The 23784-nt window shown below is 47.9% G+C and overlaps 39 non-coding genes across 39 annotated transcripts; all 39 read right to left on the reverse strand.

The window, feature by feature from the left end:
- Positions 1–560: 560 nt before the first annotated feature.
- Positions 561–632, reverse strand: TRNAD-GUC (transfer RNA aspartic acid (anticodon GUC)). Its single transcript has one exon. It is a non-coding gene; the product is annotated as a tRNA-Asp (tRNA).
- Positions 633–1023: 391 nt separating this feature from the next.
- On the reverse strand, positions 1024–1095 carry TRNAD-GUC (transfer RNA aspartic acid (anticodon GUC)). The gene has a single exon. It is a non-coding gene; the product is annotated as a tRNA-Asp (tRNA).
- Positions 1096–1485: 390 nt separating this feature from the next.
- On the reverse strand, positions 1486–1557 carry TRNAD-GUC (transfer RNA aspartic acid (anticodon GUC)). Its single transcript has one exon. It is a non-coding gene; the product is annotated as a tRNA-Asp (tRNA).
- Positions 1558–1948: 391 nt separating this feature from the next.
- On the reverse strand, positions 1949–2020 carry TRNAD-GUC (transfer RNA aspartic acid (anticodon GUC)). The gene has a single exon. It is a non-coding gene; the product is annotated as a tRNA-Asp (tRNA).
- A 390-nt stretch (positions 2021–2410) lies between these two features.
- TRNAD-GUC (transfer RNA aspartic acid (anticodon GUC)) lies at positions 2411–2482 on the reverse strand. The gene has a single exon. It is a non-coding gene; the product is annotated as a tRNA-Asp (tRNA).
- Positions 2483–2873: 391 nt separating this feature from the next.
- On the reverse strand, positions 2874–2945 carry TRNAD-GUC (transfer RNA aspartic acid (anticodon GUC)). Its single transcript has one exon. It is a non-coding gene; the product is annotated as a tRNA-Asp (tRNA).
- A 391-nt stretch (positions 2946–3336) lies between these two features.
- On the reverse strand, positions 3337–3408 carry TRNAD-GUC (transfer RNA aspartic acid (anticodon GUC)). The gene has a single exon. It is a non-coding gene; the product is annotated as a tRNA-Asp (tRNA).
- Positions 3409–3798: 390 nt separating this feature from the next.
- TRNAD-GUC (transfer RNA aspartic acid (anticodon GUC)) lies at positions 3799–3870 on the reverse strand. The gene has a single exon. It is a non-coding gene; the product is annotated as a tRNA-Asp (tRNA).
- Positions 3871–5648: 1778 nt separating this feature from the next.
- TRNAD-GUC (transfer RNA aspartic acid (anticodon GUC)) lies at positions 5649–5720 on the reverse strand. The gene has a single exon. It is a non-coding gene; the product is annotated as a tRNA-Asp (tRNA).
- Positions 5721–7498: 1778 nt separating this feature from the next.
- TRNAD-GUC (transfer RNA aspartic acid (anticodon GUC)) lies at positions 7499–7570 on the reverse strand. The gene has a single exon. It is a non-coding gene; the product is annotated as a tRNA-Asp (tRNA).
- Positions 7571–7961: 391 nt separating this feature from the next.
- On the reverse strand, positions 7962–8033 carry TRNAD-GUC (transfer RNA aspartic acid (anticodon GUC)). Its single transcript has one exon. It is a non-coding gene; the product is annotated as a tRNA-Asp (tRNA).
- Positions 8034–8886: 853 nt separating this feature from the next.
- TRNAD-GUC (transfer RNA aspartic acid (anticodon GUC)) lies at positions 8887–8958 on the reverse strand. Its single transcript has one exon. It is a non-coding gene; the product is annotated as a tRNA-Asp (tRNA).
- An 851-nt stretch (positions 8959–9809) lies between these two features.
- On the reverse strand, positions 9810–9881 carry TRNAD-GUC (transfer RNA aspartic acid (anticodon GUC)). The gene has a single exon. It is a non-coding gene; the product is annotated as a tRNA-Asp (tRNA).
- An 849-nt stretch (positions 9882–10730) lies between these two features.
- On the reverse strand, positions 10731–10802 carry TRNAD-GUC (transfer RNA aspartic acid (anticodon GUC)). Its single transcript has one exon. It is a non-coding gene; the product is annotated as a tRNA-Asp (tRNA).
- Positions 10803–12133: 1331 nt separating this feature from the next.
- Positions 12134–12205, reverse strand: TRNAD-GUC (transfer RNA aspartic acid (anticodon GUC)). The gene has a single exon. It is a non-coding gene; the product is annotated as a tRNA-Asp (tRNA).
- Positions 12206–12596: 391 nt separating this feature from the next.
- Positions 12597–12668, reverse strand: TRNAD-GUC (transfer RNA aspartic acid (anticodon GUC)). Its single transcript has one exon. It is a non-coding gene; the product is annotated as a tRNA-Asp (tRNA).
- A 391-nt stretch (positions 12669–13059) lies between these two features.
- TRNAD-GUC (transfer RNA aspartic acid (anticodon GUC)) lies at positions 13060–13131 on the reverse strand. The gene has a single exon. It is a non-coding gene; the product is annotated as a tRNA-Asp (tRNA).
- A 391-nt stretch (positions 13132–13522) lies between these two features.
- Positions 13523–13594, reverse strand: TRNAD-GUC (transfer RNA aspartic acid (anticodon GUC)). Its single transcript has one exon. It is a non-coding gene; the product is annotated as a tRNA-Asp (tRNA).
- Positions 13595–14291: 697 nt separating this feature from the next.
- On the reverse strand, positions 14292–14363 carry TRNAD-GUC (transfer RNA aspartic acid (anticodon GUC)). Its single transcript has one exon. It is a non-coding gene; the product is annotated as a tRNA-Asp (tRNA).
- Positions 14364–14754: 391 nt separating this feature from the next.
- Positions 14755–14826, reverse strand: TRNAD-GUC (transfer RNA aspartic acid (anticodon GUC)). Its single transcript has one exon. It is a non-coding gene; the product is annotated as a tRNA-Asp (tRNA).
- Positions 14827–15217: 391 nt separating this feature from the next.
- Positions 15218–15289, reverse strand: TRNAD-GUC (transfer RNA aspartic acid (anticodon GUC)). The gene has a single exon. It is a non-coding gene; the product is annotated as a tRNA-Asp (tRNA).
- A 391-nt stretch (positions 15290–15680) lies between these two features.
- On the reverse strand, positions 15681–15752 carry TRNAD-GUC (transfer RNA aspartic acid (anticodon GUC)). Its single transcript has one exon. It is a non-coding gene; the product is annotated as a tRNA-Asp (tRNA).
- Positions 15753–16143: 391 nt separating this feature from the next.
- TRNAD-GUC (transfer RNA aspartic acid (anticodon GUC)) lies at positions 16144–16215 on the reverse strand. The gene has a single exon. It is a non-coding gene; the product is annotated as a tRNA-Asp (tRNA).
- Positions 16216–16606: 391 nt separating this feature from the next.
- TRNAD-GUC (transfer RNA aspartic acid (anticodon GUC)) lies at positions 16607–16678 on the reverse strand. Its single transcript has one exon. It is a non-coding gene; the product is annotated as a tRNA-Asp (tRNA).
- A 391-nt stretch (positions 16679–17069) lies between these two features.
- TRNAD-GUC (transfer RNA aspartic acid (anticodon GUC)) lies at positions 17070–17141 on the reverse strand. The gene has a single exon. It is a non-coding gene; the product is annotated as a tRNA-Asp (tRNA).
- A 391-nt stretch (positions 17142–17532) lies between these two features.
- TRNAD-GUC (transfer RNA aspartic acid (anticodon GUC)) lies at positions 17533–17604 on the reverse strand. The gene has a single exon. It is a non-coding gene; the product is annotated as a tRNA-Asp (tRNA).
- Positions 17605–17995: 391 nt separating this feature from the next.
- Positions 17996–18067, reverse strand: TRNAD-GUC (transfer RNA aspartic acid (anticodon GUC)). Its single transcript has one exon. It is a non-coding gene; the product is annotated as a tRNA-Asp (tRNA).
- An 840-nt stretch (positions 18068–18907) lies between these two features.
- Positions 18908–18979, reverse strand: TRNAD-GUC (transfer RNA aspartic acid (anticodon GUC)). The gene has a single exon. It is a non-coding gene; the product is annotated as a tRNA-Asp (tRNA).
- A 391-nt stretch (positions 18980–19370) lies between these two features.
- Positions 19371–19442, reverse strand: TRNAD-GUC (transfer RNA aspartic acid (anticodon GUC)). The gene has a single exon. It is a non-coding gene; the product is annotated as a tRNA-Asp (tRNA).
- A 391-nt stretch (positions 19443–19833) lies between these two features.
- On the reverse strand, positions 19834–19905 carry TRNAD-GUC (transfer RNA aspartic acid (anticodon GUC)). The gene has a single exon. It is a non-coding gene; the product is annotated as a tRNA-Asp (tRNA).
- Positions 19906–20296: 391 nt separating this feature from the next.
- TRNAD-GUC (transfer RNA aspartic acid (anticodon GUC)) lies at positions 20297–20368 on the reverse strand. Its single transcript has one exon. It is a non-coding gene; the product is annotated as a tRNA-Asp (tRNA).
- A 391-nt stretch (positions 20369–20759) lies between these two features.
- TRNAD-GUC (transfer RNA aspartic acid (anticodon GUC)) lies at positions 20760–20831 on the reverse strand. The gene has a single exon. It is a non-coding gene; the product is annotated as a tRNA-Asp (tRNA).
- A 391-nt stretch (positions 20832–21222) lies between these two features.
- On the reverse strand, positions 21223–21294 carry TRNAD-GUC (transfer RNA aspartic acid (anticodon GUC)). Its single transcript has one exon. It is a non-coding gene; the product is annotated as a tRNA-Asp (tRNA).
- Positions 21295–21685: 391 nt separating this feature from the next.
- TRNAD-GUC (transfer RNA aspartic acid (anticodon GUC)) lies at positions 21686–21757 on the reverse strand. Its single transcript has one exon. It is a non-coding gene; the product is annotated as a tRNA-Asp (tRNA).
- Positions 21758–21807: 50 nt separating this feature from the next.
- TRNAD-GUC (transfer RNA aspartic acid (anticodon GUC)) lies at positions 21808–21879 on the reverse strand. The gene has a single exon. It is a non-coding gene; the product is annotated as a tRNA-Asp (tRNA).
- Positions 21880–22270: 391 nt separating this feature from the next.
- On the reverse strand, positions 22271–22342 carry TRNAD-GUC (transfer RNA aspartic acid (anticodon GUC)). Its single transcript has one exon. It is a non-coding gene; the product is annotated as a tRNA-Asp (tRNA).
- A 391-nt stretch (positions 22343–22733) lies between these two features.
- Positions 22734–22805, reverse strand: TRNAD-GUC (transfer RNA aspartic acid (anticodon GUC)). Its single transcript has one exon. It is a non-coding gene; the product is annotated as a tRNA-Asp (tRNA).
- A 391-nt stretch (positions 22806–23196) lies between these two features.
- On the reverse strand, positions 23197–23268 carry TRNAD-GUC (transfer RNA aspartic acid (anticodon GUC)). Its single transcript has one exon. It is a non-coding gene; the product is annotated as a tRNA-Asp (tRNA).
- Positions 23269–23659: 391 nt separating this feature from the next.
- Positions 23660–23731, reverse strand: TRNAD-GUC (transfer RNA aspartic acid (anticodon GUC)). Its single transcript has one exon. It is a non-coding gene; the product is annotated as a tRNA-Asp (tRNA).
- Positions 23732–23784: the final 53 nt, after the last annotated feature.

A 23784-nucleotide genomic window follows, 5' to 3' on the forward strand; every position in this document is an offset into this window, starting at 1 on the left:
AAGCGCAGAGTAATGACTCTACTCTTACAATCGGTATTGGGGTTTCATTTGCAAAGGTGGAAATCCAGCAGAGCAAGCAAAAGCGCTAAAGGAAGGCCTCCCCGTCGGGGAATCGAACCCCGGTCTCCCGCGTGACAGGCGGGATACTCACCACTATACTAACGAGGATTAGCGGTGGGTGTGCCTGCTCCCGAAAGCCCTAAAACCTGTATCAGTGACTTTCGTTAGACAGATATAAAGAGTGTGTGGTGCAAGGTTTGTACACTGCAAAAGCTCACGCAACCTTTTAAGACTGTACTGAAAGGAGAGAATAGAAGCGACTGGCTTGTACCGGGATGGGAACTCGCGACCTTGCCATTATTATTTCCAGTACAATTGCTGAAAATTTGGATTGTCATCAAAAGGGAATCAACTAAAGGACTTACCTCGCCACTACGTTTTGTACCAACTTCCTTCCGCTGGAAAGCGCAGAGTAATGACTCTACTCTTACAATCGGTATTGGGGTTTCATTTGCAAAGGTGGAAATCCAGCAGAGCAAGCAAAAGCGCTAAAGGAAGGCCTCCCCGTCGGGGAATCGAACCCCGGTCTCCCGCGTGACAGGCGGGGATACTCACCACTATACTAACGAGGATTAGCGGTGGGTGCGCCTGCTCCCGAAAGCCCTAAAACCTGTATCAGTGACTTTCGTTAGACAGATATAAAGAGTGTGTGGTGCAAGGTTTGTACACTGCAAAAGCTCACGCACCTTTTAAGACTGTACTGAAAGGAGAGAATAGAAGCGACTGGCTTGTACCGGATGGAACTCGCGACCTTGCCATTATTATTTCCAGTACAATTGCTTGAAAATTTGGATTGTCATCAAAAAGGGAATCAACTAAAGGACTTACCTCGCCACTACGTTTTGTACCAACTTCCTTCCGCTGGAAAGCGCAGAGTAATGACTCTACTCTTACAATCGGTATTGGGGTTTCATTTGCAAAGGTGGAAATCCAGCAGAGCAAGCAAAAGCGCTAAAGGAAGGCCTCCCCGTCGGGGAATCGAACCCCGGTCTCCCGCGTGACAGGCGGGGATACTCACCACTATACTAACGAGGATTAGCGGTGGGTGCGCCTGCTCCCGAAAGCCCTAAAACCTGTATCAGTGACTTTCGTTAGACAGATATAAAGAGTGTGTGGTGCAAGGTTTGTACACTGCAAAAGCTCACGCACCTTTTAAGACTGTACTGAAAGGAGAGAATAGAAGCGACTGGCTTGTACCGGGATGGAACTCGCGACCTTGCCATTATTATTTCCAGTACAATTGCTTGAAAATTTGGATTGTCATCAAAAGGGAATCAACTAAAGGACTTACCTCGCCACTACGTTTTGTACCAACTTCCTTCCGCTGGAAAGCGCAGAGTAATGACTCTACTCTTACAATCGGTATTGGGTTTCATTTGCAAAGGTGGAAATCCAGCAGAGCAAGCAAAAGCGCTAAAGGAAGGCCTCCCCGTCGGGGAATCGAACCCCGGTCTCCCGCGTGACAGGCGGGGATACTCACCACTATACTAACGAGGATTAGCGGTGGGTGCGCCTGCTCCCGAAAGCCCTAAAACCTGTATCAGTGACTTTCGTTAGACAGATATAAAGAGTGTGTGGTGCAAGGTTTGTACACTGCAAAAGCTCACGCACCTTTTAAGACTGTACTGAAAGGAGAGAATAGAAGCGACTGGCTTGTACCGGGATGGAACTCGCGACCTTGCCATTATTATTTCCAGTACAATTGCTTGAAAATTTGGATTGTCATCAAAAGGGAATCAACTAAAGGACTTACCTCGCCACTACGTTTTGTACCAACTTCCTTCCGCTGGAAAGCGCAGAGTAATGACTCTACTCTTACAATCGGTATTGGGGTTTCATTTGCAAAGGTGGAAATCCAGCAGAGCAAGCAAAAGCGCTAAAGGAAGGCCTCCCCGTCGGGGAATCGAACCCCGGTCTCCCGCGTGACAGGCGGGGATACTCACCACTATACTAACGAGGATTAGCGGTGGGTGCGCCTGCTCCCGAAAGCCCTAAAACCCTGTATCAGTGACTTTCGTTAGACAGATATAAAGAGTGTGTGGTGCAAGGTTTGTACACTGCAAAAGCTCACGCACCTTTTAAGACTGTACTGAAAGGAGAGAATAGAAGCGACTGGCTTGTACCGGATGGAACTCGCGACCTTGCCATTATTATTTCCAGTACAATTGCTTGAAAATTTGGATTGTCATCAAAAGGGAATCAACTAAAGGACTTACCTCGCCACTACGTTTTGTACAACTTCCTTCCGCTGGAAAGCGCAGAGTAATGACTCTACTCTTACAATCGGTATTGGGGTTTCATTTGCAAAGGTGGAAATCCAGCAGAGCAAGCAAAAGCGCTAAAGGAAGGCCTCCCCGTCGGGGAATCGAACCCCGGTCTCCCGCGTGACAGGCGGGGATACTCACCACTATACTAACGAGGATTAGCGGTGGGTGCGCCTGCTCCCGAAAGCCCTAAAACCTGTATCAGTGACTTTCGTTAGACAGATATAAAGAGTGTGTGGTGCAAGGTTTGTACACTGCAAAAGCTCACGCACCTTTTAAGACTGTACTGAAAGGAGAGAATAGAAGCGACTGGCTTGTACCGGGATGGAACTCGCGACCTTGCCATTATTATTTCCAGTACAATTGCTTGAAAATTTGGATTGTCATCAAAAGGGAATCAACTAAAGGACTTACCTCGCCACTACGTTTTGTACCAACTTCCTTCCGCTGGAAAGCGCAGAGTAATGACTCTACTCTTACAATCGGTATTGGGGTTTCATTTGCAAAGGTGGAAATCCAGCAGAGCAAGCAAAAGCGCTAAAGGAAGGCCTCCCCGTCGGGGAATCGAACCCCGGTCTCCCGCGTGACAGGCGGGGATACTCACCACTATACTAACGAGGATTAGCGGTGGGTGCGCCTGCTCCCGAAAGCCCTAAAACCTGTATCAGTGACTTTCGTTAGACAGATATAAAGAGTGTGTGGTGCAAGGTTTGTACACTGCAAAAGCTCACGCACCTTTTAAGACTGTACTGAAAGGAGAGAATAGAAGCGACTGGCTTGTACCGGGATGGAACTCGCGACCTTGCCATTATTATTTCCAGTACAATTGCTTGAAAATTTGGATTGTCATCAAAAGGGAATCAACTAAAGGACTTACCTCGCCACTACGTTTTGTACCAACTTCCTTCCGCTGGAAAGCACAGAGTAATGACTCTACTCTTACAATCGGTATTGGGGTTTCATTTGCAAAGGTGGAAATCCAGCAGAGCAAGCAAAAGCGCTAAAGGAAGGCCTCCCCGTCGGGGAATCGAACCCCGGTCTCCCGCGTGACAGGCGGGGATACTCACCACTATACTAACGAGGATTAGCGGTGGTGCGCCTGCTCCCGAAAGCCCTAAAACCTGTATCAGTGACTTTCGTTAGACAGATATAAAGAGTGTGTGGTGCAAGGTTTGTACACTGCAAAAGCTCACGCACCTTTTAAGACTGTACTGAAAGGAGAGAATAGAAGCGACTGGCTTGTACCGGGATGGAACTCGCGACCTTGCCATTATTATTTCCAGTACAATTGCTTGAAAATTTGGATTGTCATCAAAAGGGAATCAACTAAAGGACTTACCTCGCCACTACGTTTTGTACCAACTTCCTTCCGCTGGAAAGCGCAGAGTAATGACTCTACTCTTACAATCGGTATTGGGGTTTCATTTGCAAAGGTGGAAATCCAGCAGAGCAAGCAAAAGCGCTAAAGGAAGGCCTCCCCGTCGGGGAATCGAACCCCGGTCTCCCGCGTGACAGGCGGGGATACTCACCACTATACTAACGAGGATTAGCGGTGGGTGCGCCTGCTCCCGAAAGCCCTAAAACCTGTATCAGTGACTTTCGTTAGACAGATATAAAGAGTGTGTGGTGCAAGGTTTGTACACTGCAAAAGCTCACGCACCTTTTAAGACTGTACTGAAAGGAGAGAATAGAAGCGACTGGCTTGTACCGGATGGAACTCGCGACCTTGCCATTATTATTTCCAGTACAATTGCTTGAAAATTTGGATTGTCATCAAAAGGGAATCAACTAAAGGACTTACCTCGCCACTACGTTTTGTACCAACTTCCTTCCGCTGGAAAGCGCAGAGTAATGACTCTACTCTTACAATCGGTATTGGGGTTTCATTTGCAAAGGTGGAAATCCAGCAGAGCAAGCAAAAGCGCTAAAGGAAGGCCTCCCCGTCGGGGAATCGAACCCCCGGTCTCCCGCGTGACAGGCGGGGATACTCACCACTATACTAACGAGGATTAGCGGTGGGTGCGCCTGCTCCCGAAAGCCCTAAAACCTGTATCAGTGACTTTCGTTAGACAGATATAAAGAGTGTGTGGTGCAAGGTTTGTACACTGCAAAAGCTCACGCACCTTTTAAGACTGTACTGAAAGGAGAGAATAGAAGCGACTGGCTTGTACCGGGATGGAACTCGCGACCTTGCCATTATTATTTCCAGTACAATTGCTTGAAAATTTGGATTGTCATCAAAAGGGAATCAACTAAAGGACTTACCTCGCCACTACGTTTTGTACCAACTTCCTTCCGCTGGAAAGCGCAGAGTAATGACTCTACTCTTACAATCGGTATTGGGGTTTCATTTGCAAAGGTGGAAATCCAGCAGAGCAAGCAAAAGCGCTAAAGGAAGGCCTCCCCGTCGGGAATCGAACCCCGGTCTCCCGCGTGACAGGCGGGATACTCACCACTATACTAACGAGGATTAGCGGTGGGTGCGCCTGCTCCCGAAAGCCCTAAAACCTGTATCAGTGACTTTCGTTAGACAGATATAAAGAGTGTGTGGTGCAAGGTTTGTACACTGCAAAAGCTCACGCACCTTTTAAGACTGTACTGAAAGGAGAGAATAGAAGCGACTGGCTTGTACCGGGATGGAACTCGCGACCTTGCCATTATTATTTCCAGTACAATTGCTTGAAAATTTGGATTGTCATCAAAAGGGAATCAACTAAAGGACTTACCTCGCCACTACGTTTTGTACCAACTTCCTTCCGCTGGAAAGCGCAGAGTAATGACTCTACTCTTACAATCGGTATTGGGGTTTCATTTGCAAAGGTGGAAATCCAGCAGAGCAAGCAAAAGCGCGCTAAAGGAAGGCCTCCCGTCGGGGAATCGAACCCCGGTCTCCCGCGTGACAGGCGGGGATACTCACCACTATACTAACGAGGATTAGCGGTGGGTGCGCCTGCTCCCGAAAGCCCTAAAACCTGTATCAGTGACTTTCGTTAGACAGATATAAAGAGTGTGTGGTGCAAGGTTTGTACACTGCAAAAGCTCACGCACCTTTTAAGACTGTACTGAAAGGAGAGAATAGAAGCGACTGGCTTGTACCGGGATGGAACTCGCGACCTTGCCATTATTATTTCCAGTACAATTGCTTGAAAATTTGGATTGTCATCAAAAGGGAATCAACTAAAGGACTTACCTCGCCACTACGTTTTGTACCAACTTCCTTCCGCTGGAAAGCGCAGAGTAATGACTCTACTCTTACAATCGGTATTGGGGTTTCATTTGCAAAGGTGGAAATCCAGCAGAGCAAGCAAAAGCGCTAAAGGAAGGCTCCCCGTCGGGGAATCGAACCCCGGTCTCCCGCGTGACAGGCGGGGATACTCACCACTATACTAACGAGGATTAGCGGTGGGTGCGCCTGCTCCCGAAAGCCCTAAAACCTGTATCAGTGACTTTCGTTAGACAGATATAAAGAGTGTGTGGTGCAAGGTTTGTACACTGCAAAAGCTCACGCACCTTTTAAGACTGTACTGAAAGGAGAGAATAGAAGCGACTGGCTTGTACCGGGATGGAACTCGCGACCTTGCCATTATTATTTCCAGTACAATTGCTTGAAAATTTGGATTGTCATCAAAAGGGAATCAACTAAAGGACTTACCTCGCCACTACGTTTTGTACCAACTTCCTTCCGCTGGAAAGCGCAGAGTAATGACTCTACTCTTACAATCGGTATTGGGGTTTCATTTGCAAAGGTGGAAATCCAGCAGAGCAAGCAAAAGCGCTAAAGGAAGGCCTCCCCGTCGGGGAATCGAACCCCGGTCTCCCGCGTGACAGGCGGGGATACTCACCCCACTATACTAACGAGGATTAGCGGTGGGGTGCGCCTGCTCCCGAAAGCCCTAAAACACTGTATCAGTGACTTTCGTTAGACAGATATAAAGAGTGTGTGGTGCAAGGTTTGTACACTGCAAAAGCTCACGCACCTTTTAAGACTGTACTGAAAGGAGAGAATAGAAGCGACTGGCTTGTACCGGGATGGAACTCGCGACCTTGCCATTATTATTTCCAGTACAATTGCTTGAAAATTTGGATTGTCATCAAAAGGGAATCAACTAAAGGACTTACCTCGCCACTACGTTTTGTACCAACTTCTTCCGCTGGAAAGCGCAGAGTAATGACTCTACTCTTACAATCGGTATTGGGGTTTCATTTGCAAAGGTGGAAATCCAGCAGAGCAAGCAAAAGCGCTAAAGGAAGGCCTCCCCGTCGGGGAATCGAACCCGGTCTCCCGCGTGACAGGCGGGGATACTCACCACTATACTAACGAGGATTAGCGGTGGGTGCGCCTGCTCCCGAAAGCCCTAAAACCTGTATCAGTGACTTTCGTTAGACAGATATAAAGAGTGTGTGGTGCAAGTTTGTACACTGCAAAAGCTCACGCACCTTTTAAGACTGTACTGAAAGGAGAGAATAGAAGCGACTGGCTTGTACCGGGATGGAACTCGCGACCTTGCCATTATTATTTCCAGTACAATTGCTTGAAAATTTGGATTGTCATCAAAAGGGAATCAACTAAAGGACTTACCTCGCCACTACGTTTTGTACCAACTTCCTTCCGCTGGAAAGCGCAGAGTAATGACTCTACTCTTACAATCGGTATTGGGGTTTCATTTGCAAAGTGGAAATCCAGCAGAGCAAGCAAAAGCGCTAAAGGAAGGCCTCCCCGTCGGGGAATCGAACCCCGGTCTCCCGCGTGACAGGCGGGATACTCACCACTATACTAACGAGGATTAGCGGTGGGTGCGCCTGCTCCCGAAAGCCCTAAAACCTGTATCAGTGACTTTCGTTAGACAGATATAAAGAGTGTGTGGTGCAAGGTTTGTACACTGCAAAAGCTCACGCACCTTTTAAGACTGTACTGAAAGGAGAGAATAGAAGCGACTGGCTTGTACCGGGATGGAACTCGCGACCTTGCCATTATTATTTCCAGTACAATTGCTTGAAAATTTGGATTGTCATCAAAAGGGAATCAACTAAAGGACTTACCTCGCCACTACGTTTTGTACCAACTTCCTTCCGCTGGAAGCGCAGAGTAATGACTCTACTCTTACAATCGGTATTGGGGTTTCATTTGCAAAGGTGGAAATCCAGCAGAGCAAGCAAAAGCGCTAAAGGAAGGCCTCCCCGTCGGGGAATCGAACCCCGGTCTCCCGCGTGACAGGCGGGGATACTCACCACTATACTAACGAGGATTAGCGGTGGGTGCGCCTGCTCCCGAAAGCCCTAAAACCTGTATCAGTGACTTTCGTTAGACAGATATAAAGAGTGTGTGGTGCAAGGTTTGTACACTGCAAAAGCTCACGCACCTTTTAAGACTGTACTGAAAGGAGAGAATAGAAGCGACTGGCTTGTACCGGGATGGAACTCGCGACCTTGCCATTATTATTTCCAGTACAATTGCTTGAAAATTTGGATTGTCATCAAAAGGGAATCAACTAAAGGACTTACCTCGCCACTACGTTTTGTACCAACTTCCTTCCGCTGGAAAGCGCAGAGTAATGACTCTACTCTTACAATCGGTATTGGGGTTTCATTTGCAAAGGTGGAAATCCAGCAGAGCAAGCAAAAGCGCTAAAGGAAGGCCTCCCCGTCGGGGAATCGAACCCCGGTCTCCCGCGTGACAGGCGGGGATACTCACCACTATACTAACGAGGATTAGCGGTGGGTGCGCCTGCCTCCCGAAAGCCCTAAAACCTGTATCAGTGACTTTCGTTAGACAGATATAAAGAGTGTGTGGTGCAAGGTTTGTACACTGCAAAAGCTCACGCACCTTTTAAGACTGTACTGAAAGGAGAGAATAGAAGCGACTGGCTGTACCGGGATGGAACTCGCGACCTTGCCATTATTATTTCCAGTACAATTGCTTGAAAATTTGGATTGTCATCAAAAGGGAATCAACTAAAGGACTTACCTCGCCACTACGTTTTGTACCAACTTCCTTCCGCTGGAAAGCGCAGAGTAATGACTCTACTCTTACAATCGGTATTGGGGTTTCATTTGCAAAGGTGGAAATCCAGCAGAGCAAGCAAAAGCGCTAAAGGAAGGCCTCCCCGTCGGGGAATCGAACCCCGGTCTCCCGCGTGACAGGCGGGATACTCACCACTATACTAACGAGGATTAGCGGTGGGTGCGCCTGCTCCCGAAAGCCCTAAAACCTGTATCAGTGACTTTCGTTAGACAGATATAAAGAGTGTGTGGTGCAAGGTTTGTACACTGCAAAAGCTCACGCACCTTTTAAGACTGTACTGAAAGGAGAGAATAGAAGCGACTGGCTTGTACCGGGATGGAACTCGCGACCTTGCCATTATTATTTCCAGTACAATTGCTTGAAAATTTGGATTGTCATCAAAAGGGAATCAACTAAAGGACTTACCTCGCCACTACGTTTTGTACCAACTTCCTTCCGCTGGAAAGCGCAGAGTAATGACCTCTACTCTTACAATCGGTATTGGGGTTTCATTTGCAAAGGTGGAATCCAGCAGAGCAAGCAAAAGCGCTAAAGGAAGGCCTCCCCGTCGGGGAATCGAACCCCGGTCTCCCGCGTGACAGGCGGGGATACTCACCACTATACTAACGAGGATTAGCGGTGGGTGCGCCTGCTCCCGAAAGCCCTAAAACCAGTATCAGTGACTTTCGTTAGACAGATATAAAGAGTGTGTGGTGCAAGGTTTGTACACTGCAAAAGCTCACGCACCTTTTAAGACTGTACTGAAAGGAGAGAATAGAAGCGACTGGCTTGTACCGGGATGGAACTCGCGACCTTGCCATTAGTATTTCCAGTACAATTGCTTGAAAATTGGGATTGTCATCAAAAGGGAATCAACTAAAGGACTTACCTCGCCACTCGTTTTGTACCAACTTCCTTCCGCTGGAAAGCGCAGAGTAATGACTCTACTTTACAATCGGTATTGGGGTTTCATTTGCAAAGGTGGAAATCCAGCAGAGCAAGCAAAAGCGCTAAAGGAAGGCCTCCCCGTCGGGGAATCGAACACCCGGTCTCCCGCGTGACAGGCGGGGATACTCACCACTATACTAACGAGGATTAGCGGTGGGTGGCTGCTCCCGAAAGCCCTAAAACCTGTATCAGTGACTTTCGTTAGACAGATATAAAGAGTGTGGTGGTGCAAGGTTTGTACACTGCAAAAGCTCACGCACCTTTTAAGACTGTACTGAAAGGAGAATAGAAGCGACTGGCTTGTACCGGGATGGAACTCGCGACCTTGCCATTATTATTTCCAGTACAATTGCTTGAAAATTTGGATTGTCATCAAAAGGGAATCAACTAAAGGACTTACCTCGCCACTACGTTTTGTACCAACTTCCTTCCGCTGGAAAGCGCAGAGTAATGACTCTACTCTTACAATCGGTATTGGGGTTTTCATTTGCAAAGGTGGAAATCCAGCAGAGCAAGCAAAAGCGCTAAAGGAAGGCCTCCCCGTCGGGGAATCGAACCCCGGTCTCCCGCGTGACAGGCGGGGATACTCACCACTATACTAACGAGGATTAGCGGTGGGTGCGCCTGCTCCCGAAAGCCCTAAAACCTGTATCAGTGACTTTCGTTAGACAGATATAAAGAGTGTGTGTGCAAGGTTTGTACACTGCAAAGCTCACGCACCTTTTAAGACTGTACTGAAAGGAGAGAATAGAAGCGACTGGCTTGTACCGGGATGGAACTCGCGACCTTGCCATTATTATTTCCAGTACAATTGCTTGAAAATTTGGATTGTCATCAAAAGGGAATCACTAAAGGACTTACCTCGCCACTACGTTTTGTACCAACTTCCTCCGCTGGAAAGCGCAGAGTAATGACTCTACTCTTACAATCGTATTGGGGTTTCATTTGCAAAGGTGGAAATCCAGCAGAGCAAGCAAAAGCGCTAAAGGAAGGCCTCCCCGTCGGGAATCGAACCCCGGTCTCCCGCGTGACAGGCGGGGATACTCACCACTATACTAACGAGGATTAGCGGTGGGTGCGCCTGCTCCCGAAAGCCCTAAAACCTGTATCAGTGACTTTCGTTAGACAGATATAAAGAGTGTGTGGTGCAAGGTTTGTACACTGCAAAAGCTCACGCACCTTTTAAGACTGTACTGAAAGGAGAGAATAGAAGCGACTGGCTTGTACCGGGATGGAACTCGCGACCTTGCCATTATTATTTCCAGTACAATTGCTTGAAAATTTGGATTGTCATCAAAAAGGAATCAACTAAAGGGACTTACCTCGCCACTACGTTTTGTACCAACTTCCTTCCGCTGGAAAGCGCAGAGTAATGACTCTACTCTTACAATCGGTATTGGGGTTTCATTTGCAAAGGTGGAAATCCAGCAGAGCAAGCAAAAGCGCTAAAGGAAGGCCTCCCCGTCGGGGAATCGAACCCCGGTCTCCCGCGTGACAGGCGGGGATACTCACCACTATACTAACGAGGATTAGCGGTGGGTGCGCCTGCTCCCGAAAGCCCTAAAAACCTGTATCAGTGACTTTCGTTAGGACAGATATAAAGAGTGTGTGGTGCAAGGTTTGTACACTGCAAAAGCTCACGCACCTTTTAAGACTGTACTGAAAGGAGAGAATAGAAGCGACTGGCTGTACCGGGATGGAACTCGCGACCTTGCCATTATTATTTCCAGTACAATTGCTTGAAAATTTGGATTGTCATCAAAGGAATCAACTAAAGGACTTTACCTCGCCACTACGTTTTGTACCAACTTCTTCCGCTGGAAAGCGCAGAGTAATGACTCTACTCTTACAATCGGATTGGGGTTTCATTTGCAAAGGTGGAAATCCAGCAGAGCAAGCAAAAGCGCTAAAGAAGGCCTCCCCGTCGGGGAATCGAACCCAGTCTCCCGCGTGACAGGCGGGGATACTCACCACTATACTAACCGAGGATTAGCGTGGGTGCGCCTGCTCCGCGAAATGCCCTAAAACCTGTATCAGTGACTTTTCGTTAGACAGATATAAAGAGTGTGTGGGTGCAAGGGTTGTACACTGCAAAAGCTCACAGCATCCTTTTAAGACTGTACTTGAAAGGCAGAGAATAGAAGCGACTGGCTTGTTCGGGATGGAAACTCGCGACCTTGCCATTATTATTTCCAGTACAATTGCTTGACAATTTGGGATTGTCATCAAAAGGTGAATCAACTAAAGACTTACCTCGCCACTACGTTTTGTACCACTTCCTTCGCTGGAAAGCGCAGAGTAATGACTCTACTCTTACAATCGGTATTGGGGTTTCATTTGGCAAAGGTGGAAATCCAGCAGAGAGCAAAGCAAAAGCGCTAAATGGAGGGCCTCCCCTTCGGGGAATCGAACCCTCGTGTCTCCCGCGTGACAGCGGGGAACTCACACTCACCACTATACTAACGAGGATTAGCGGTGGGTGCGCCTGCTCCCGAAAGCCCTAAAACCTGTATCAGTGACTTTCGTTAGACAGATATAAAGAGTGTGTGGTGCAAGGTTTGTACACTGCAAAAGCTCACGCACCTTTTAAGACTGTACTGAAAGGAGAGAATAGAAGCGACTGGCTTGTACCGGGATGGAACTCGCGACCTTGCCATTATTATTTCCAGTACAATTGCTTGAAAATTTGGATTGTCATCAAAAGGGAATCAACTAAAGGACTTACCTCGCCACTACGTTTTGTACCAACTTCCTTCCGCTGGAAAGCGCAGAGTAATGACTCTACTCTTACAATCGGTATTGGGGTTTCATTTGCAAAGGTGGAAATCCAGCAGAGCAAGCAAAAGCGCTAAAGGAAGGCCTCCCCGTCGGGGAATCGAACCCCGGTCTCCCGCGTGACAGGCGGGGATACTCACCACTATACTAACGAGGATTAGCGGTGGGTGCGCCTGCTCCCGAAAGCCCTAAAACCTGTATCAGTGACTTTCGTTAGACAGATATAAAGAGTGTGTGGTGCAAGGTTTGTACACTGCAAAAGCTCACGCACCTTTTAAGACTGTACTGAAAGGAGAGAATAGAAGCGACTGGCTTGTACCGGGATGGAACTCGCGACCTTGCCATTATTATTTCCAGTACAATTGCTTGAAAATTTGGATTGTCATCAAAAGGGAATCAACTAAAGGACTTACCTCGCCACTACGTTTTGTACCAACTTCCTTCCGCTGGAAAGCGCAGAGTAATGACTCTACTCTTACAATCGGTATTGGGGTTTCATTTGCAAAGGTGGAAATCCAGCAGAGCAAGCAAAAGCGCTAAAGGAAGGCCTCCCCGTCGGGGAATCGAACCCCGGTCTCCCGCGTGACAGGCGGGGATACTCACCACTATACTAACGAGGATTAGCGGTGGGTGCGCCTGCTCCCGAAAGCCCTAAAACCTGTATCAGTGACTTTCGTTAGACAGATATAAAGAGTGTGTGGTGCAAGGTTTGTACACTGCAAAAGCTCACGCACCTTTTAAGACTGTACTGAAAGGAGAGAATAGAAGCGACTGGCTTGTACCGGGATGGAACTCGCGACCTTGCCATTATTATTTCCAGTACAATTGCTTGAAAATTTGGATTGTCATCAAAAGGGAATCAACTAAAGGACTTACCTCGCCACTACGTTTTGTACCAACTTCCTTCCGCTGGAAAGCGCAGAGTAATGACTCTACTCTTACAATCGGTATTGGGGTTTCATTTGCAAAGGTGGAAATCCAGCAGAGCAAGCAAAAGCGCTAAAGGAAGGCCTCCCCGTCGGGGAATCGAACCCCGGTCTCCCGCGTGACAGGCGGGGATACTCACCACTATACTAACGAGGATTAGCGGTGGGTGCGCCTGCTCCCGAAAGCCCTAAAACCTGTATCAGTGACTTTCGTTAGACAGATATAAAGAGTGTGTGGTGCAAGGTTTGTACACTGCAAAAGCTCACGCACCTTTTAAGACTGTACTGAAAGGAGAGAATAGAAGCGACTGGCTTGTACCGGGATGGAACTCGCGACCTTGCCATTATTATTTCCAGTACAATTGCTTGAAAATTTGGATTGTCATCAAAAGGGAATCAACTAAAGGACTTACCTCGCCACTACGTTTTGTACCAACTTCCTTCCGCTGGAAAGCGCAGAGTAATGACTCTACTCTTACAATCGGTATTGGGGTTTCATTTGCAAAGGTGGAAATCCAGCAGAGCAAGCAAAAGCGCTAAAGGAAGGCCTCCCCGTCGGGGAATCGAACCCCGGTCTCCCGCGTGACAGGCGGGGATACTCACCACTATACTAACGAGGATTAGCGGTGGGTGCGCCTGCTCCCGAAAGCCCTAAAACCTGTATCAGTGACTTTCGTTAGACAGATATAAAGAGTGTGTGGTGCAAGGTTTGTACACTGCAAAAGCTCACGCACCTTTTAAGACTGTACTGAAAGGAGAGAATAGAAGCGACTGGCTTGTACCGGGATGGAACTCGCGACCTTGCCATTATTATTTCCAGTACAATTGCTTGAAAATTTGGATTGTCATCAAAAGGGAATCAACTAAAGGACTTACCTCGCCACTACGTTTTGTACCAACTTCCTTCCGCTGGAAAGCGCAGAGTATTAGCGGTGGGTGCGCCTGCTCCCGAAAGCCCTAAAACCTGTATCAGTGACTTTCGTTAGACAGATATAAAGAGTGTGTGGTGCAAGGTTTGTACACTGCAAAAGCTCACGCACCTTTTAAGACTGTACTGAAAGGAGAGAATAGAAGCGACTGGCTTGTACCGGGATGGAACTCGCGACCTTGCCATTATTATTTCCAGTACAATTGCTTGAAAATTTGGATTGTCATCAAAAGGGAATCAACTAAAGGACTTACCTCGCCACTACGTTTTGTACCAACTTCCTTCCGCTGGAAAGCGCAGAGTAATGACTCTACTCTTACAATCGGTATTGGGGTTTCATTTGCAAAGGTGGAAATCCAGCAGAGCAAGCAAAAGCGCTAAAGGAAGGCCTCCCCGTCGGGGAATCGAACCCCGGTCTCCCGCGTGACAGGCGGGGATACTCACCACTATACTAACGAGGATTAGCGGTGGGTGTGCCTGCTCCCGAAAGCCCTAAAACCTGTATCAGTGACTTTCGTTAGACAGATATAAAGAGTGTGTGGTGCAAGGTTTGTACACTGCAAAAGCTCACGCACCTTTTAAGACTGTACTGAAAGGAGAGAATAGAAGCGACTGGCTTGTACCGGGATGGAACTCGCGACCTTGCCATTATTATTTCCAGTACAATTGCTTGAAAATTTGGATTGTCATCAAAAGGGAATCAACTAAAGGACTTACCTCGCCACTACGTTTTGTACCAACTTCCTTCCGCTGGAAAGCGCAGAGTAATGACTCTACTCTTACAATCGGTATTGGGGTTTCATTTGCAAAGGTGGAAATCCAGCAGAGCAAGCAAAAGCGCTAAAGGAAGGCCTCCCCGTCGGGGAATCGAACCCCGGTCTCCCGCGTGACAGGCGGGGATACTCACCACTATACTAACGAGGATTAGCGGTGGGTGCGCCTGCTCCCGAAAGCCCTAAAACCTGTATCAGTGACTTTCGTTAGACAGATATAAAGAGTGTGTGGTGCAAGGTTTGTACACTGCAAAAGCTCACGCACCTTTTAAGACTGTACTGAAAGGAGAGAATAGAAGCGACTGGCTTGTACCGGGATGGAACTCGCGACCTTGCCATTATTATTTCCAGTACAATTGCTTGAAAATTTGGATTGTCATCAAAAGGGAATCAACTAAAGGACTTACCTCGCCACTACGTTTTGTACCAACTTCCTTCCGCTGGAAAGCGCAGAGTAATGACTCTACTCTTACAATCGGTATTGGGGTTTCATTTGCAAAGGTGGAAATCCAGCAGAGCAAGCAAAAGCGCTAAAGGAAGGCCTCCCCGTCGGGGAATCGAACCCCGGTCTCCCGCGTGACAGGCGGGGATACTCACCACTATACTAACGAGGATTAGCGGTGGGTGCGCCTGCTCCCGAAAGCCCTAAAACCTGTATCAGTGACTTTCGTTAGACAGATATAAAGAGTGTGTGGTGCAAGGTTTGTACACTGCAAAAGCTCACGCACCTTTTAAGACTGTACTGAAAGGAGAGAATAGAAGCGACTGGCTTGTACCGGGATGGAACTCGCGACCTTGCCATTATTATTTCCAGTACAATTGCTTGAAAATTTGGATTGTCATCAAAAGGGAATCAACTAAAGGACTTACCTCGCCACTACGTTTTGTACCAACTTCCTTCCGCTGGAAAGCGCAGAGTAATGACTCTACTCTTACAATCGGTATTGGGGTTTCATTTGCAAAGGTGGAAATCCAGCAGAGCAAGCAAAAGCGCTAAAGGAAGGCCTCCCCGTCGGGGAATCGAACCCCGGTCTCCCGCGTGACAGGCGGGGATACTCACCACTATACTAACGAGGATTAGCGGTGGGTGCGCCTGCTCCCGAAAGCCCTAAAACCTGTATCAGTGACTTTCGTTAGACAGATATAAAGAGTGTGTGGTGCAAGGTTTGTACACTGCAAAAGCTCACGCACCTTTTAAGACTGTACTGAAAGGAGAGAATAGAAGCGACTGGCTTGTACCGGGATGGAACTCGCGACCTTGCCATTATTATTTCCAGTACAATTGCTTGAAAATTTGGATTGTCATCAAAAGGGAATCAACTAAAGGACTTACCTCGCCACTACGTTTTGTACCAACTTCCTTCCGCTGGAAAGCGCAGAGTAATGACTCTACTCTTACAATCGGTATTGGGGTTTCATTTGCAAAGGTGGAAATCCAGCAGAGCAAGCAAAAGCGCTAAAGGAAGGCCTCCCCGTCGGGGAATCGAACCCCGGTCTCCCGCGTGACAGGCGGGGATACTCACCACTATACTAACGAGGATTAGCGGTGGGTGTGCCTGCTCCCGAAAGCCCTAAAACCTGTATCAGTGACTTTCGTTAGACAGATATAAAGAGTGTGTGGTGCAAGGTTTGTACACTGCAAAAGCTCACGCACCTTTTAAGACTGTACTGAAAGGAGAGAATAGAAGCGACTGGCTTGTACCGGGATGGAACTCGCGACCTTGCCATTATTATTTCCAGTACAATTGCTTGAAAATTTGGATTGTCATCAAAAGGGAATCAACTAAAGGACTTACCTCGCCACTACGTTTTGTACCAACTTCCTTCCGCTGGAAAGCGCAGAGTAATGACTCTACTCTTACAATCGGTATTGGGGTTTCATTTGCAAAGGTGGAAATCCAGCAGAGCAAGCAAAAGCGCTAAAGGAAGGCCTCCCCGTCGGGGAATCGAACCCCGGTCTCCCGCGTGACAGGCGGGGATACTCACCACTATACTAACGAGGATTAGCGGTGGGTGCGCCTGCTCCCGAAAGCCCTAAAACCTGTATCAGTGACTTTCGTTAGACAGATATAAAGAGTGTGTGGTGCAAGGTTTGTACACTGCAAAAGCTCACGCACCTTTTAAGACTGTACTGAAAGGAGAGAATAGAAGCGACTGGCTTGTACCGGGATGGAACTCGCGACCTTGCCATTATTATTTCCAGTACAATTGCTTGAAAATTTGGATTGTCATCAAAAGGGAATCAACTAAAGGACTTACCTCGCCACTACGTTTTGTACCAACTTCCTTCCGCTGGAAAGCGCAGAGTAATGACTCTACTCTTACAATCGGTATTGGGGTTTCATTTGCAAAGGTGGAAATCCAGCAGAGCAAGCAAAAGCGCTAAAGGAAGGCCTCCCCGTCGGGGAATCGAACCCCGGTCTCCCGCGTGACAGGCGGGGATACTCACCACTATACTAACGAGGATTAGCGGTGGGTGCGCCTGCTCCCGAAAGCCCTAAAACCTGTATCAGTGACTTTCGTTAGACAGATATAAAGAGTGTGTGGTGCAAGGTTTGTACACTGCAAAAGCTCACGCACCTTTTAAGACTGTACTGAAAGGAGAGAATAGAAGCGACTGGCTTGTACCGGGATGGAACTCGCGACCTTGCCATTATTATTTCCAGTACAATTGCTTGAAAATTTGGATTGTCATCAAAAGGGAATCAACTAAAGGACTTACCTCGCCACTACGTTTTGTACCAACTTCCTTCCGCTGGAAAGCGCAGAGTAATGACTCTACTCTTACAATCGGTATTGGGGTTTCATTTGCAAAGGTGGAAATCCAGCAGAGCAAGCAAAAGCGCTAAAGGAAGGCCTCCCCGTCGGGGAATCGAACCCCGGTCTCCCGCGTGACAGGCGGGGATACTCACCACTATACTAACGAGGATTAGCGGTGGGTGCGCCTGCTCCCGAAAGCCCTAAAACCTGTATCAGTGACTTTCGTTAGACAGATATAAAGAGTGTGTGGTGCAAGGTTTGTACACTGCAAAAGCTCACGCACCTTTTAAGACTGTACTGAAAGGAGAGAATAGAAGCGACTGGCTTGTACCGGGATGGAACTCGCGACCTTGCCATTATTATTTCCAGTACAATTGCTTGAAAATTTGGATTGTCATCAAAAGGGAATCAACTAAAGGACTTACCTCGCCACTACGTTTTGTACCAACTTCCTTCCGCTGGAAAGCGCAGAGTAATGACTCTACTCTTACAATCGGTATTGGGGTTTCATTTGCAAAGGTGGAAATCCAGCAGAGCAAGCAAAAGCGCTAAAGGAAGGCCTCCCCGTCGGGGAATCGAACCCCGGTCTCCCGCGTGACAGGCGGGGATACTCACCACTATACTAACGAGGATTAGCGGTGGGTGCGCCTGCTCCCGAAAGCCCTAAAACCTGTATCAGTGACTTTCGTTAGACAGATATAAAGAGTGTGTGGTGCAAGGTTTGTACACTGCAAAAGCTCACGCACCTTTTAAGACTGTACTGAAAGGAGAGAATAGAAGCGACTGGCTTGTACCGGGATGGAACTCGCGACCTTGCCATTATTATTTCCAGTACAATTGCTTGAAAATTTGGATTGTCATCAAAAGGGAATCAACTAAAGGACTTACCTCGCCACTACGTTTTGTACCAACTTCCTTCCGCTGGAAAGCGCAGAGTAATGACTCTACTCTTACAATCGGTATTGGGGTTTCATTTGCAAAGGTGGAAATCCAGCAGAGCAAGCAAAAGCGCTAAAGGAAGGAATCGAACCCCGGTCTCCCGCGTGACAGGCGGGGATACTCACCACTATACTAACGAGGATTAGCGGTGGGTGTGCCTGCTCCCGAAAGCCCTAAAACCTGTATCAGTGACTTTCGTTAGACAGATATAAAGAGTGTGTGGTGCAAGGTTTGTACACTGCAAAAGCTCACGCACCTTTTAAGACTGTACTGAAAGGAGAGAATAGAAGCGACTGGCTTGTACCGGGATGGAACTCGCGACCTTGCCATTATTATTTCCAGTACAATTGCTTGAAAATTTGGATTGTCATCAAAAGGGAATCAACTAAAGGACTTACCTCGCCACTACGTTTTGTACCAACTTCCTTCCGCTGGAAAGCGCAGAGTAATGACTCTACTCTTACAATCGGTATTGGGGTTTCATTTGCAAAGGTGGAAATCCAGCAGAGCAAGCAAAAGCGCTAAAGGAAGGCCTCCCCGTCGGGGAATCGAACCCCGGTCTCCCGCGTGACAGGCGGGGATACTCACCACTATACTAACGAGGATTAGCGGTGGGTGCGCCTGCTCCCGAAAGCCCTAAAACCTGTATCAGTGACTTTCGTTAGACAGATATAAAGAGTGTGTGGTGCAAGGTTTGTACACTGCAAAAGCTCACGCACCTTTTAAGACTGTACTGAAAGGAGAGAATAGAAGCGACTGGCTTGTACCGGGATGGAACTCGCGACCTTGCCATTATTATTTCCAGTACAATTGCTTGAAAATTTGGATTGTCATCAAAAGGGAATCAACTAAAGGACTTACCTCGCCACTACGTTTTGTACCAACTTCCTTCCGCTGGAAAGCGCAGAGTAATGACTCTACTCTTACAATCGGTATTGGGGTTTCATTTGCAAAGGTGGAAATCCAGCAGAGCAAGCAAAAGCGCTAAAGGAAGGCCTCCCCGTCGGGGAATCGAACCCCGGTCTCCCGCGTGACAGGCGGGGATACTCACCACTATACTAACGAGGATTAGCGGTGGGTGCGCCTGCTCCCGAAAGCCCTAAAACCTGTATCAGTGACTTTCGTTAGACAGATATAAAGAGTGTGTGGTGCAAGGTTTGTACACTGCAAAAGCTCACGCACCTTTTAAGACTGTACTGAAAGGAGAGAATAGAAGCGACTGGCTTGTACCGGGATGGAACTCGCGACCTTGCCATTATTATTTCCAGTACAATTGCTTGAAAATTTGGATTGTCATCAAAAGGGAATCAACTAAAGGACTTACCTCGCCACTACGTTTTGTACCAACTTCCTTCCGCTGGAAAGCGCAGAGTAATGACTCTACTCTTACAATCGGTATTGGGGTTTCATTTGCAAAGGTGGAAATCCAGCAGAGCAAGCAAAAGCGCTAAAGGAAGGCCTCCCCGTCGGGGAATCGAACCCCGGTCTCCCGCGTGACAGGCGGGGATACTCACCACTATACTAACGAGGATTAGCGGTGGGTGCGCCTGCTCCCGAAAGCCCTAAAACCTGTATCAGTGACTTTCGTTAGACAGATATAAAGAGTGTGTGGTGCAAGGTTTGTACACTGCAAAAGCTCACGCACCTTTTAAGACTGTACTGAAAGGAGAGAATAGAAGCGACTGGCTTGTACCGGGATGGAACTCGCGACCTTGCCATTATTATTTCCAGTACAATTGCTTGAAAATTTGGATTGTCATCAAAAGGGAATCAACTAAAGGACTTACCTCGCCACTACGTTTTGTACCAACTTCCTTCCGCTGGAAAGCGCAGAGTAATGACTCTACTCTTACAATCGGTATTGGGGTTTCATTTGCAAAGGTGGAAATCCAGCAGAGCAAGCAAAAGCGCTAAAGGAAGGCCTCCCCGTCGGGGAATCGAACCCCGGTCTCCCGCGTGACAGGCGGGGATACTCACCACTATACTAACGAGGATTAGCGGTGGGTGCGCCTGCTCCCGAAAGCCCTAAAACCTGTATCAGTGACTTTCGTTAGACAGATATAAAGAGTGTGTGGTGCAAGGTTTGTACACTGCAAAAGCTCACGCACCTTTTAAGACTGTACTGAAAGGAGAGAATAGAAGCGACTGGCTTGTACCGGGATGGAACTCGCGACCTTGCCATTATTATTTCCAGTACAATTGCTTGAAAATTTGGATTGTCATCAAAAGGGAATCAACTAAAGGACTTACCTCGCCACTACGTTTTGTACCAACTTCCTTCCGCTGGAAAGCGCAGAGTAATGACTCTACTCTTACAATCGGTATTGGGGTTTCATTTGCAAAGGTGGAAATCCAGCAGAGCAAGCAAAAGCGCTAAAGGAAGGCCTCCCCGTCGGGGAATCGAACCCCGGTCTCCCGCGTGACAGGCGGGGATACTCACCACTATACTAACGAGGATTAGCGGTGGGTGCGCCTGCTCCCGAAAGCCCTAAAACCTGTATCAGTGACTTTCGTTAGACAGATATAAAGAGTGTGTGGTGCAAGGTTTGTACACTGCAAAAGCTCACGCACCTTTTAAGACTGTACTGAAAGGAGAGAATAGAAGCGACTGGCTTGTACCGGGATGGAACTCGCGACCTTGCCATTATTATTTCCAGTACAATTGCTTGAAAATTTGGATTGTCATCAAAAGGGAATCAACTAAAGGACTTACCTCGCCACTACGTTTTGTACCAACTTCCTTCCGCTGGAAAGCGCAGAGTAATGACTCTACTCTTACAATCGGTATTGGGGTTTCATTTGCAAAGGTGGAAATCCAGCAGAGCAAGCAAAAGCGCTAAAGGAAGGCCTCCCCGTCGGGGAATCGAACCCCGGTCTCCCGCGTGACAGGCGGGGATACTCACCACTATACTAACGAGGATTAGCGGTGGGTGCGCCTGCTCCCGAAAGCCCTAAAACCTGTATCAGTGACTTTCGTTAGACAGATATAAAGAGTGTGTGGTGCAAGGTTTGTACACTGCAAAAGCTCACGCACCTTTTAAGACTGTACTGAAAGGAGAGAATAGAAGCGACTGGCTTGTACCGGGATGGAACTCGCGACCTTGCCATTATTATTTCCAGTACAATTGCTTGAAAATTTGGATTGTCATCAAAAGGGAATCAACTAAAGGACTTACCTCGCCACTACGTTTTGTACCAACTTCCTTCCGCTGGAAAGCGCAGAGTAATGACTCTACTCTTACAATCGGTATTGGGGTTTCATTTGCAAAGGTGGAAATCCAGCAGAGCAAGCAAAAGCGCTAAAGGAAGGCCTCCCCGTCGGGGAATCGAACCCCGGTCTCCCGCGTGACAGGCGGGGATACTCACCACTATACTAACGAGGATTAGCAAAGGTGGAAATCCAGCAGAGCAAGCAAAAGCGCTAAAGGAAGGCCTCCCCGTCGGGGAATCGAACCCCGGTCTCCCGCGTGACAGGCGGGGATACTCACCACTATACTAACGAGGATTAGCGGTGGGTGCGCCTGCTCCCGAAAGCCCTAAAACCTGTATCAGTGACTTTCGTTAGACAGATATAAAGAGTGTGTGGTGCAAGGTTTGTACACTGCAAAAGCTCACGCACCTTTTAAGACTGTACTGAAAGGAGAGAATAGAAGCGACTGGCTTGTACCGGGATGGAACTCGCGACCTTGCCATTATTATTTCCAGTACAATTGCTTGAAAATTTGGATTGTCATCAAAAGGGAATCAACTAAAGGACTTACCTCGCCACTACGTTTTGTACCAACTTCCTTCCGCTGGAAAGCGCAGAGTAATGACTCTACTCTTACAATCGGTATTGGGGTTTCATTTGCAAAGGTGGAAATCCAGCAGAGCAAGCAAAAGCGCTAAAGGAAGGCCTCCCCGTCGGGGAATCGAACCCCGGTCTCCCGCGTGACAGGCGGGGATACTCACCACTATACTAACGAGGATTAGCGGTGGGTGCGCCTGCTCCCGAAAGCCCTAAAACCTGTATCAGTGACTTTCGTTAGACAGATATAAAGAGTGTGTGGTGCAAGGTTTGTACACTGCAAAAGCTCACGCACCTTTTAAGACTGTACTGAAAGGAGAGAATAGAAGCGACTGGCTTGTACCGGGATGGAACTCGCGACCTTGCCATTATTATTTCCAGTACAATTGCTTGAAAATTTGGATTGTCATCAAAAGGGAATCAACTAAAGGACTTACCTCGCCACTACGTTTTGTACCAACTTCCTTCCGCTGGAAAGCGCAGAGTAATGACTCTACTCTTACAATCGGTATTGGGGTTTCATTTGCAAAGGTGGAAATCCAGCAGAGCAAGCAAAAGCGCTAAAGGAAGGCCTCCCCGTCGGGGAATCGAACCCCGGTCTCCCGCGTGACAGGCGGGGATACTCACCACTATACTAACGAGGATTAGCGGTGGGTGCGCCTGCTCCCGAAAGCCCTAAAACCTGTATCAGTGACTTTCGTTAGACAGATATAAAGAGTGTGTGGTGCAAGGTTTGTACACTGCAAAAGCTCACGCACCTTTTAAGACTGTACTGAAAGGAGAGAATAGAAGCGACTGGCTTGTACCGGGATGGAACTCGCGACCTTGCCATTATTATTTCCAGTACAATTGCTTGAAAATTTGGATTGTCATCAAAAGGGAATCAACTAAAGGACTTACCTCGCCACTACGTTTTGTACCAACTTCCTTCCGCTGGAAAGCGCAGAGTAATGACTCTACTCTTACAATCGGTATTGGGGTTTCATTTGCAAAGGTGGAAATCCAGCAGAGCAAGCAAAAGCGCTAAAGGAAGGCCTCCCCGTCGGGGAATCGAACCCCGGTCTCCCGCGTGACAGGCGGGGATACTCACCACTATACTAACGAGGATTAGCGGTGGGTGCGCCTGCTCCCGAAAGCCCTAAAACCTGTATCAGTGACTTTCGTTAGACAGATATAAAGAGTGTGTGGTGCAAGGTTTGTACACTGCAAAAGCTCACGCACCTTTTAAGACTGTACTGAAAGGAGAGAATAGAAGCGACTGGCTTGTACCGGGATGGAACTCGCGACCTTGCCATTATTATTTCCAGTACAATTGCTTGAAAATTTGGATTGTCATCAAAAGGGAATCAACTAAAGGACTTACCTCGCCACTACGTTTTGTACCAACTTCCTTCCGCTGGAAAGCGCAGAGTAATGACTCTACTCTTACAATCGGTATTGGGGTTTCATTTGCAAAGGTGGAAATCCAGCAGAGCAAGCAAAAGCGCTAAAGGAAGGCCTCCCCGTCGGGGAATCGAACCCCGGTCTCCCGCGTGACAGGCGGGGATACTCACCACTATACTAACGAGGATTAGCGGTGGGTGCGCCTGCTCCCGAAAGCCCTAAAACCTGTATCAGTGACTT

The sequence above is a fragment of the Spea bombifrons genome, chromosome 2 (assembly GCF_027358695.1).
Source record: "Spea bombifrons isolate aSpeBom1 chromosome 2, aSpeBom1.2.pri, whole genome shotgun sequence".
Classification (NCBI taxonomy): domain Eukaryota; kingdom Metazoa; phylum Chordata; class Amphibia; order Anura; family Pelobatidae; genus Spea; species Spea bombifrons.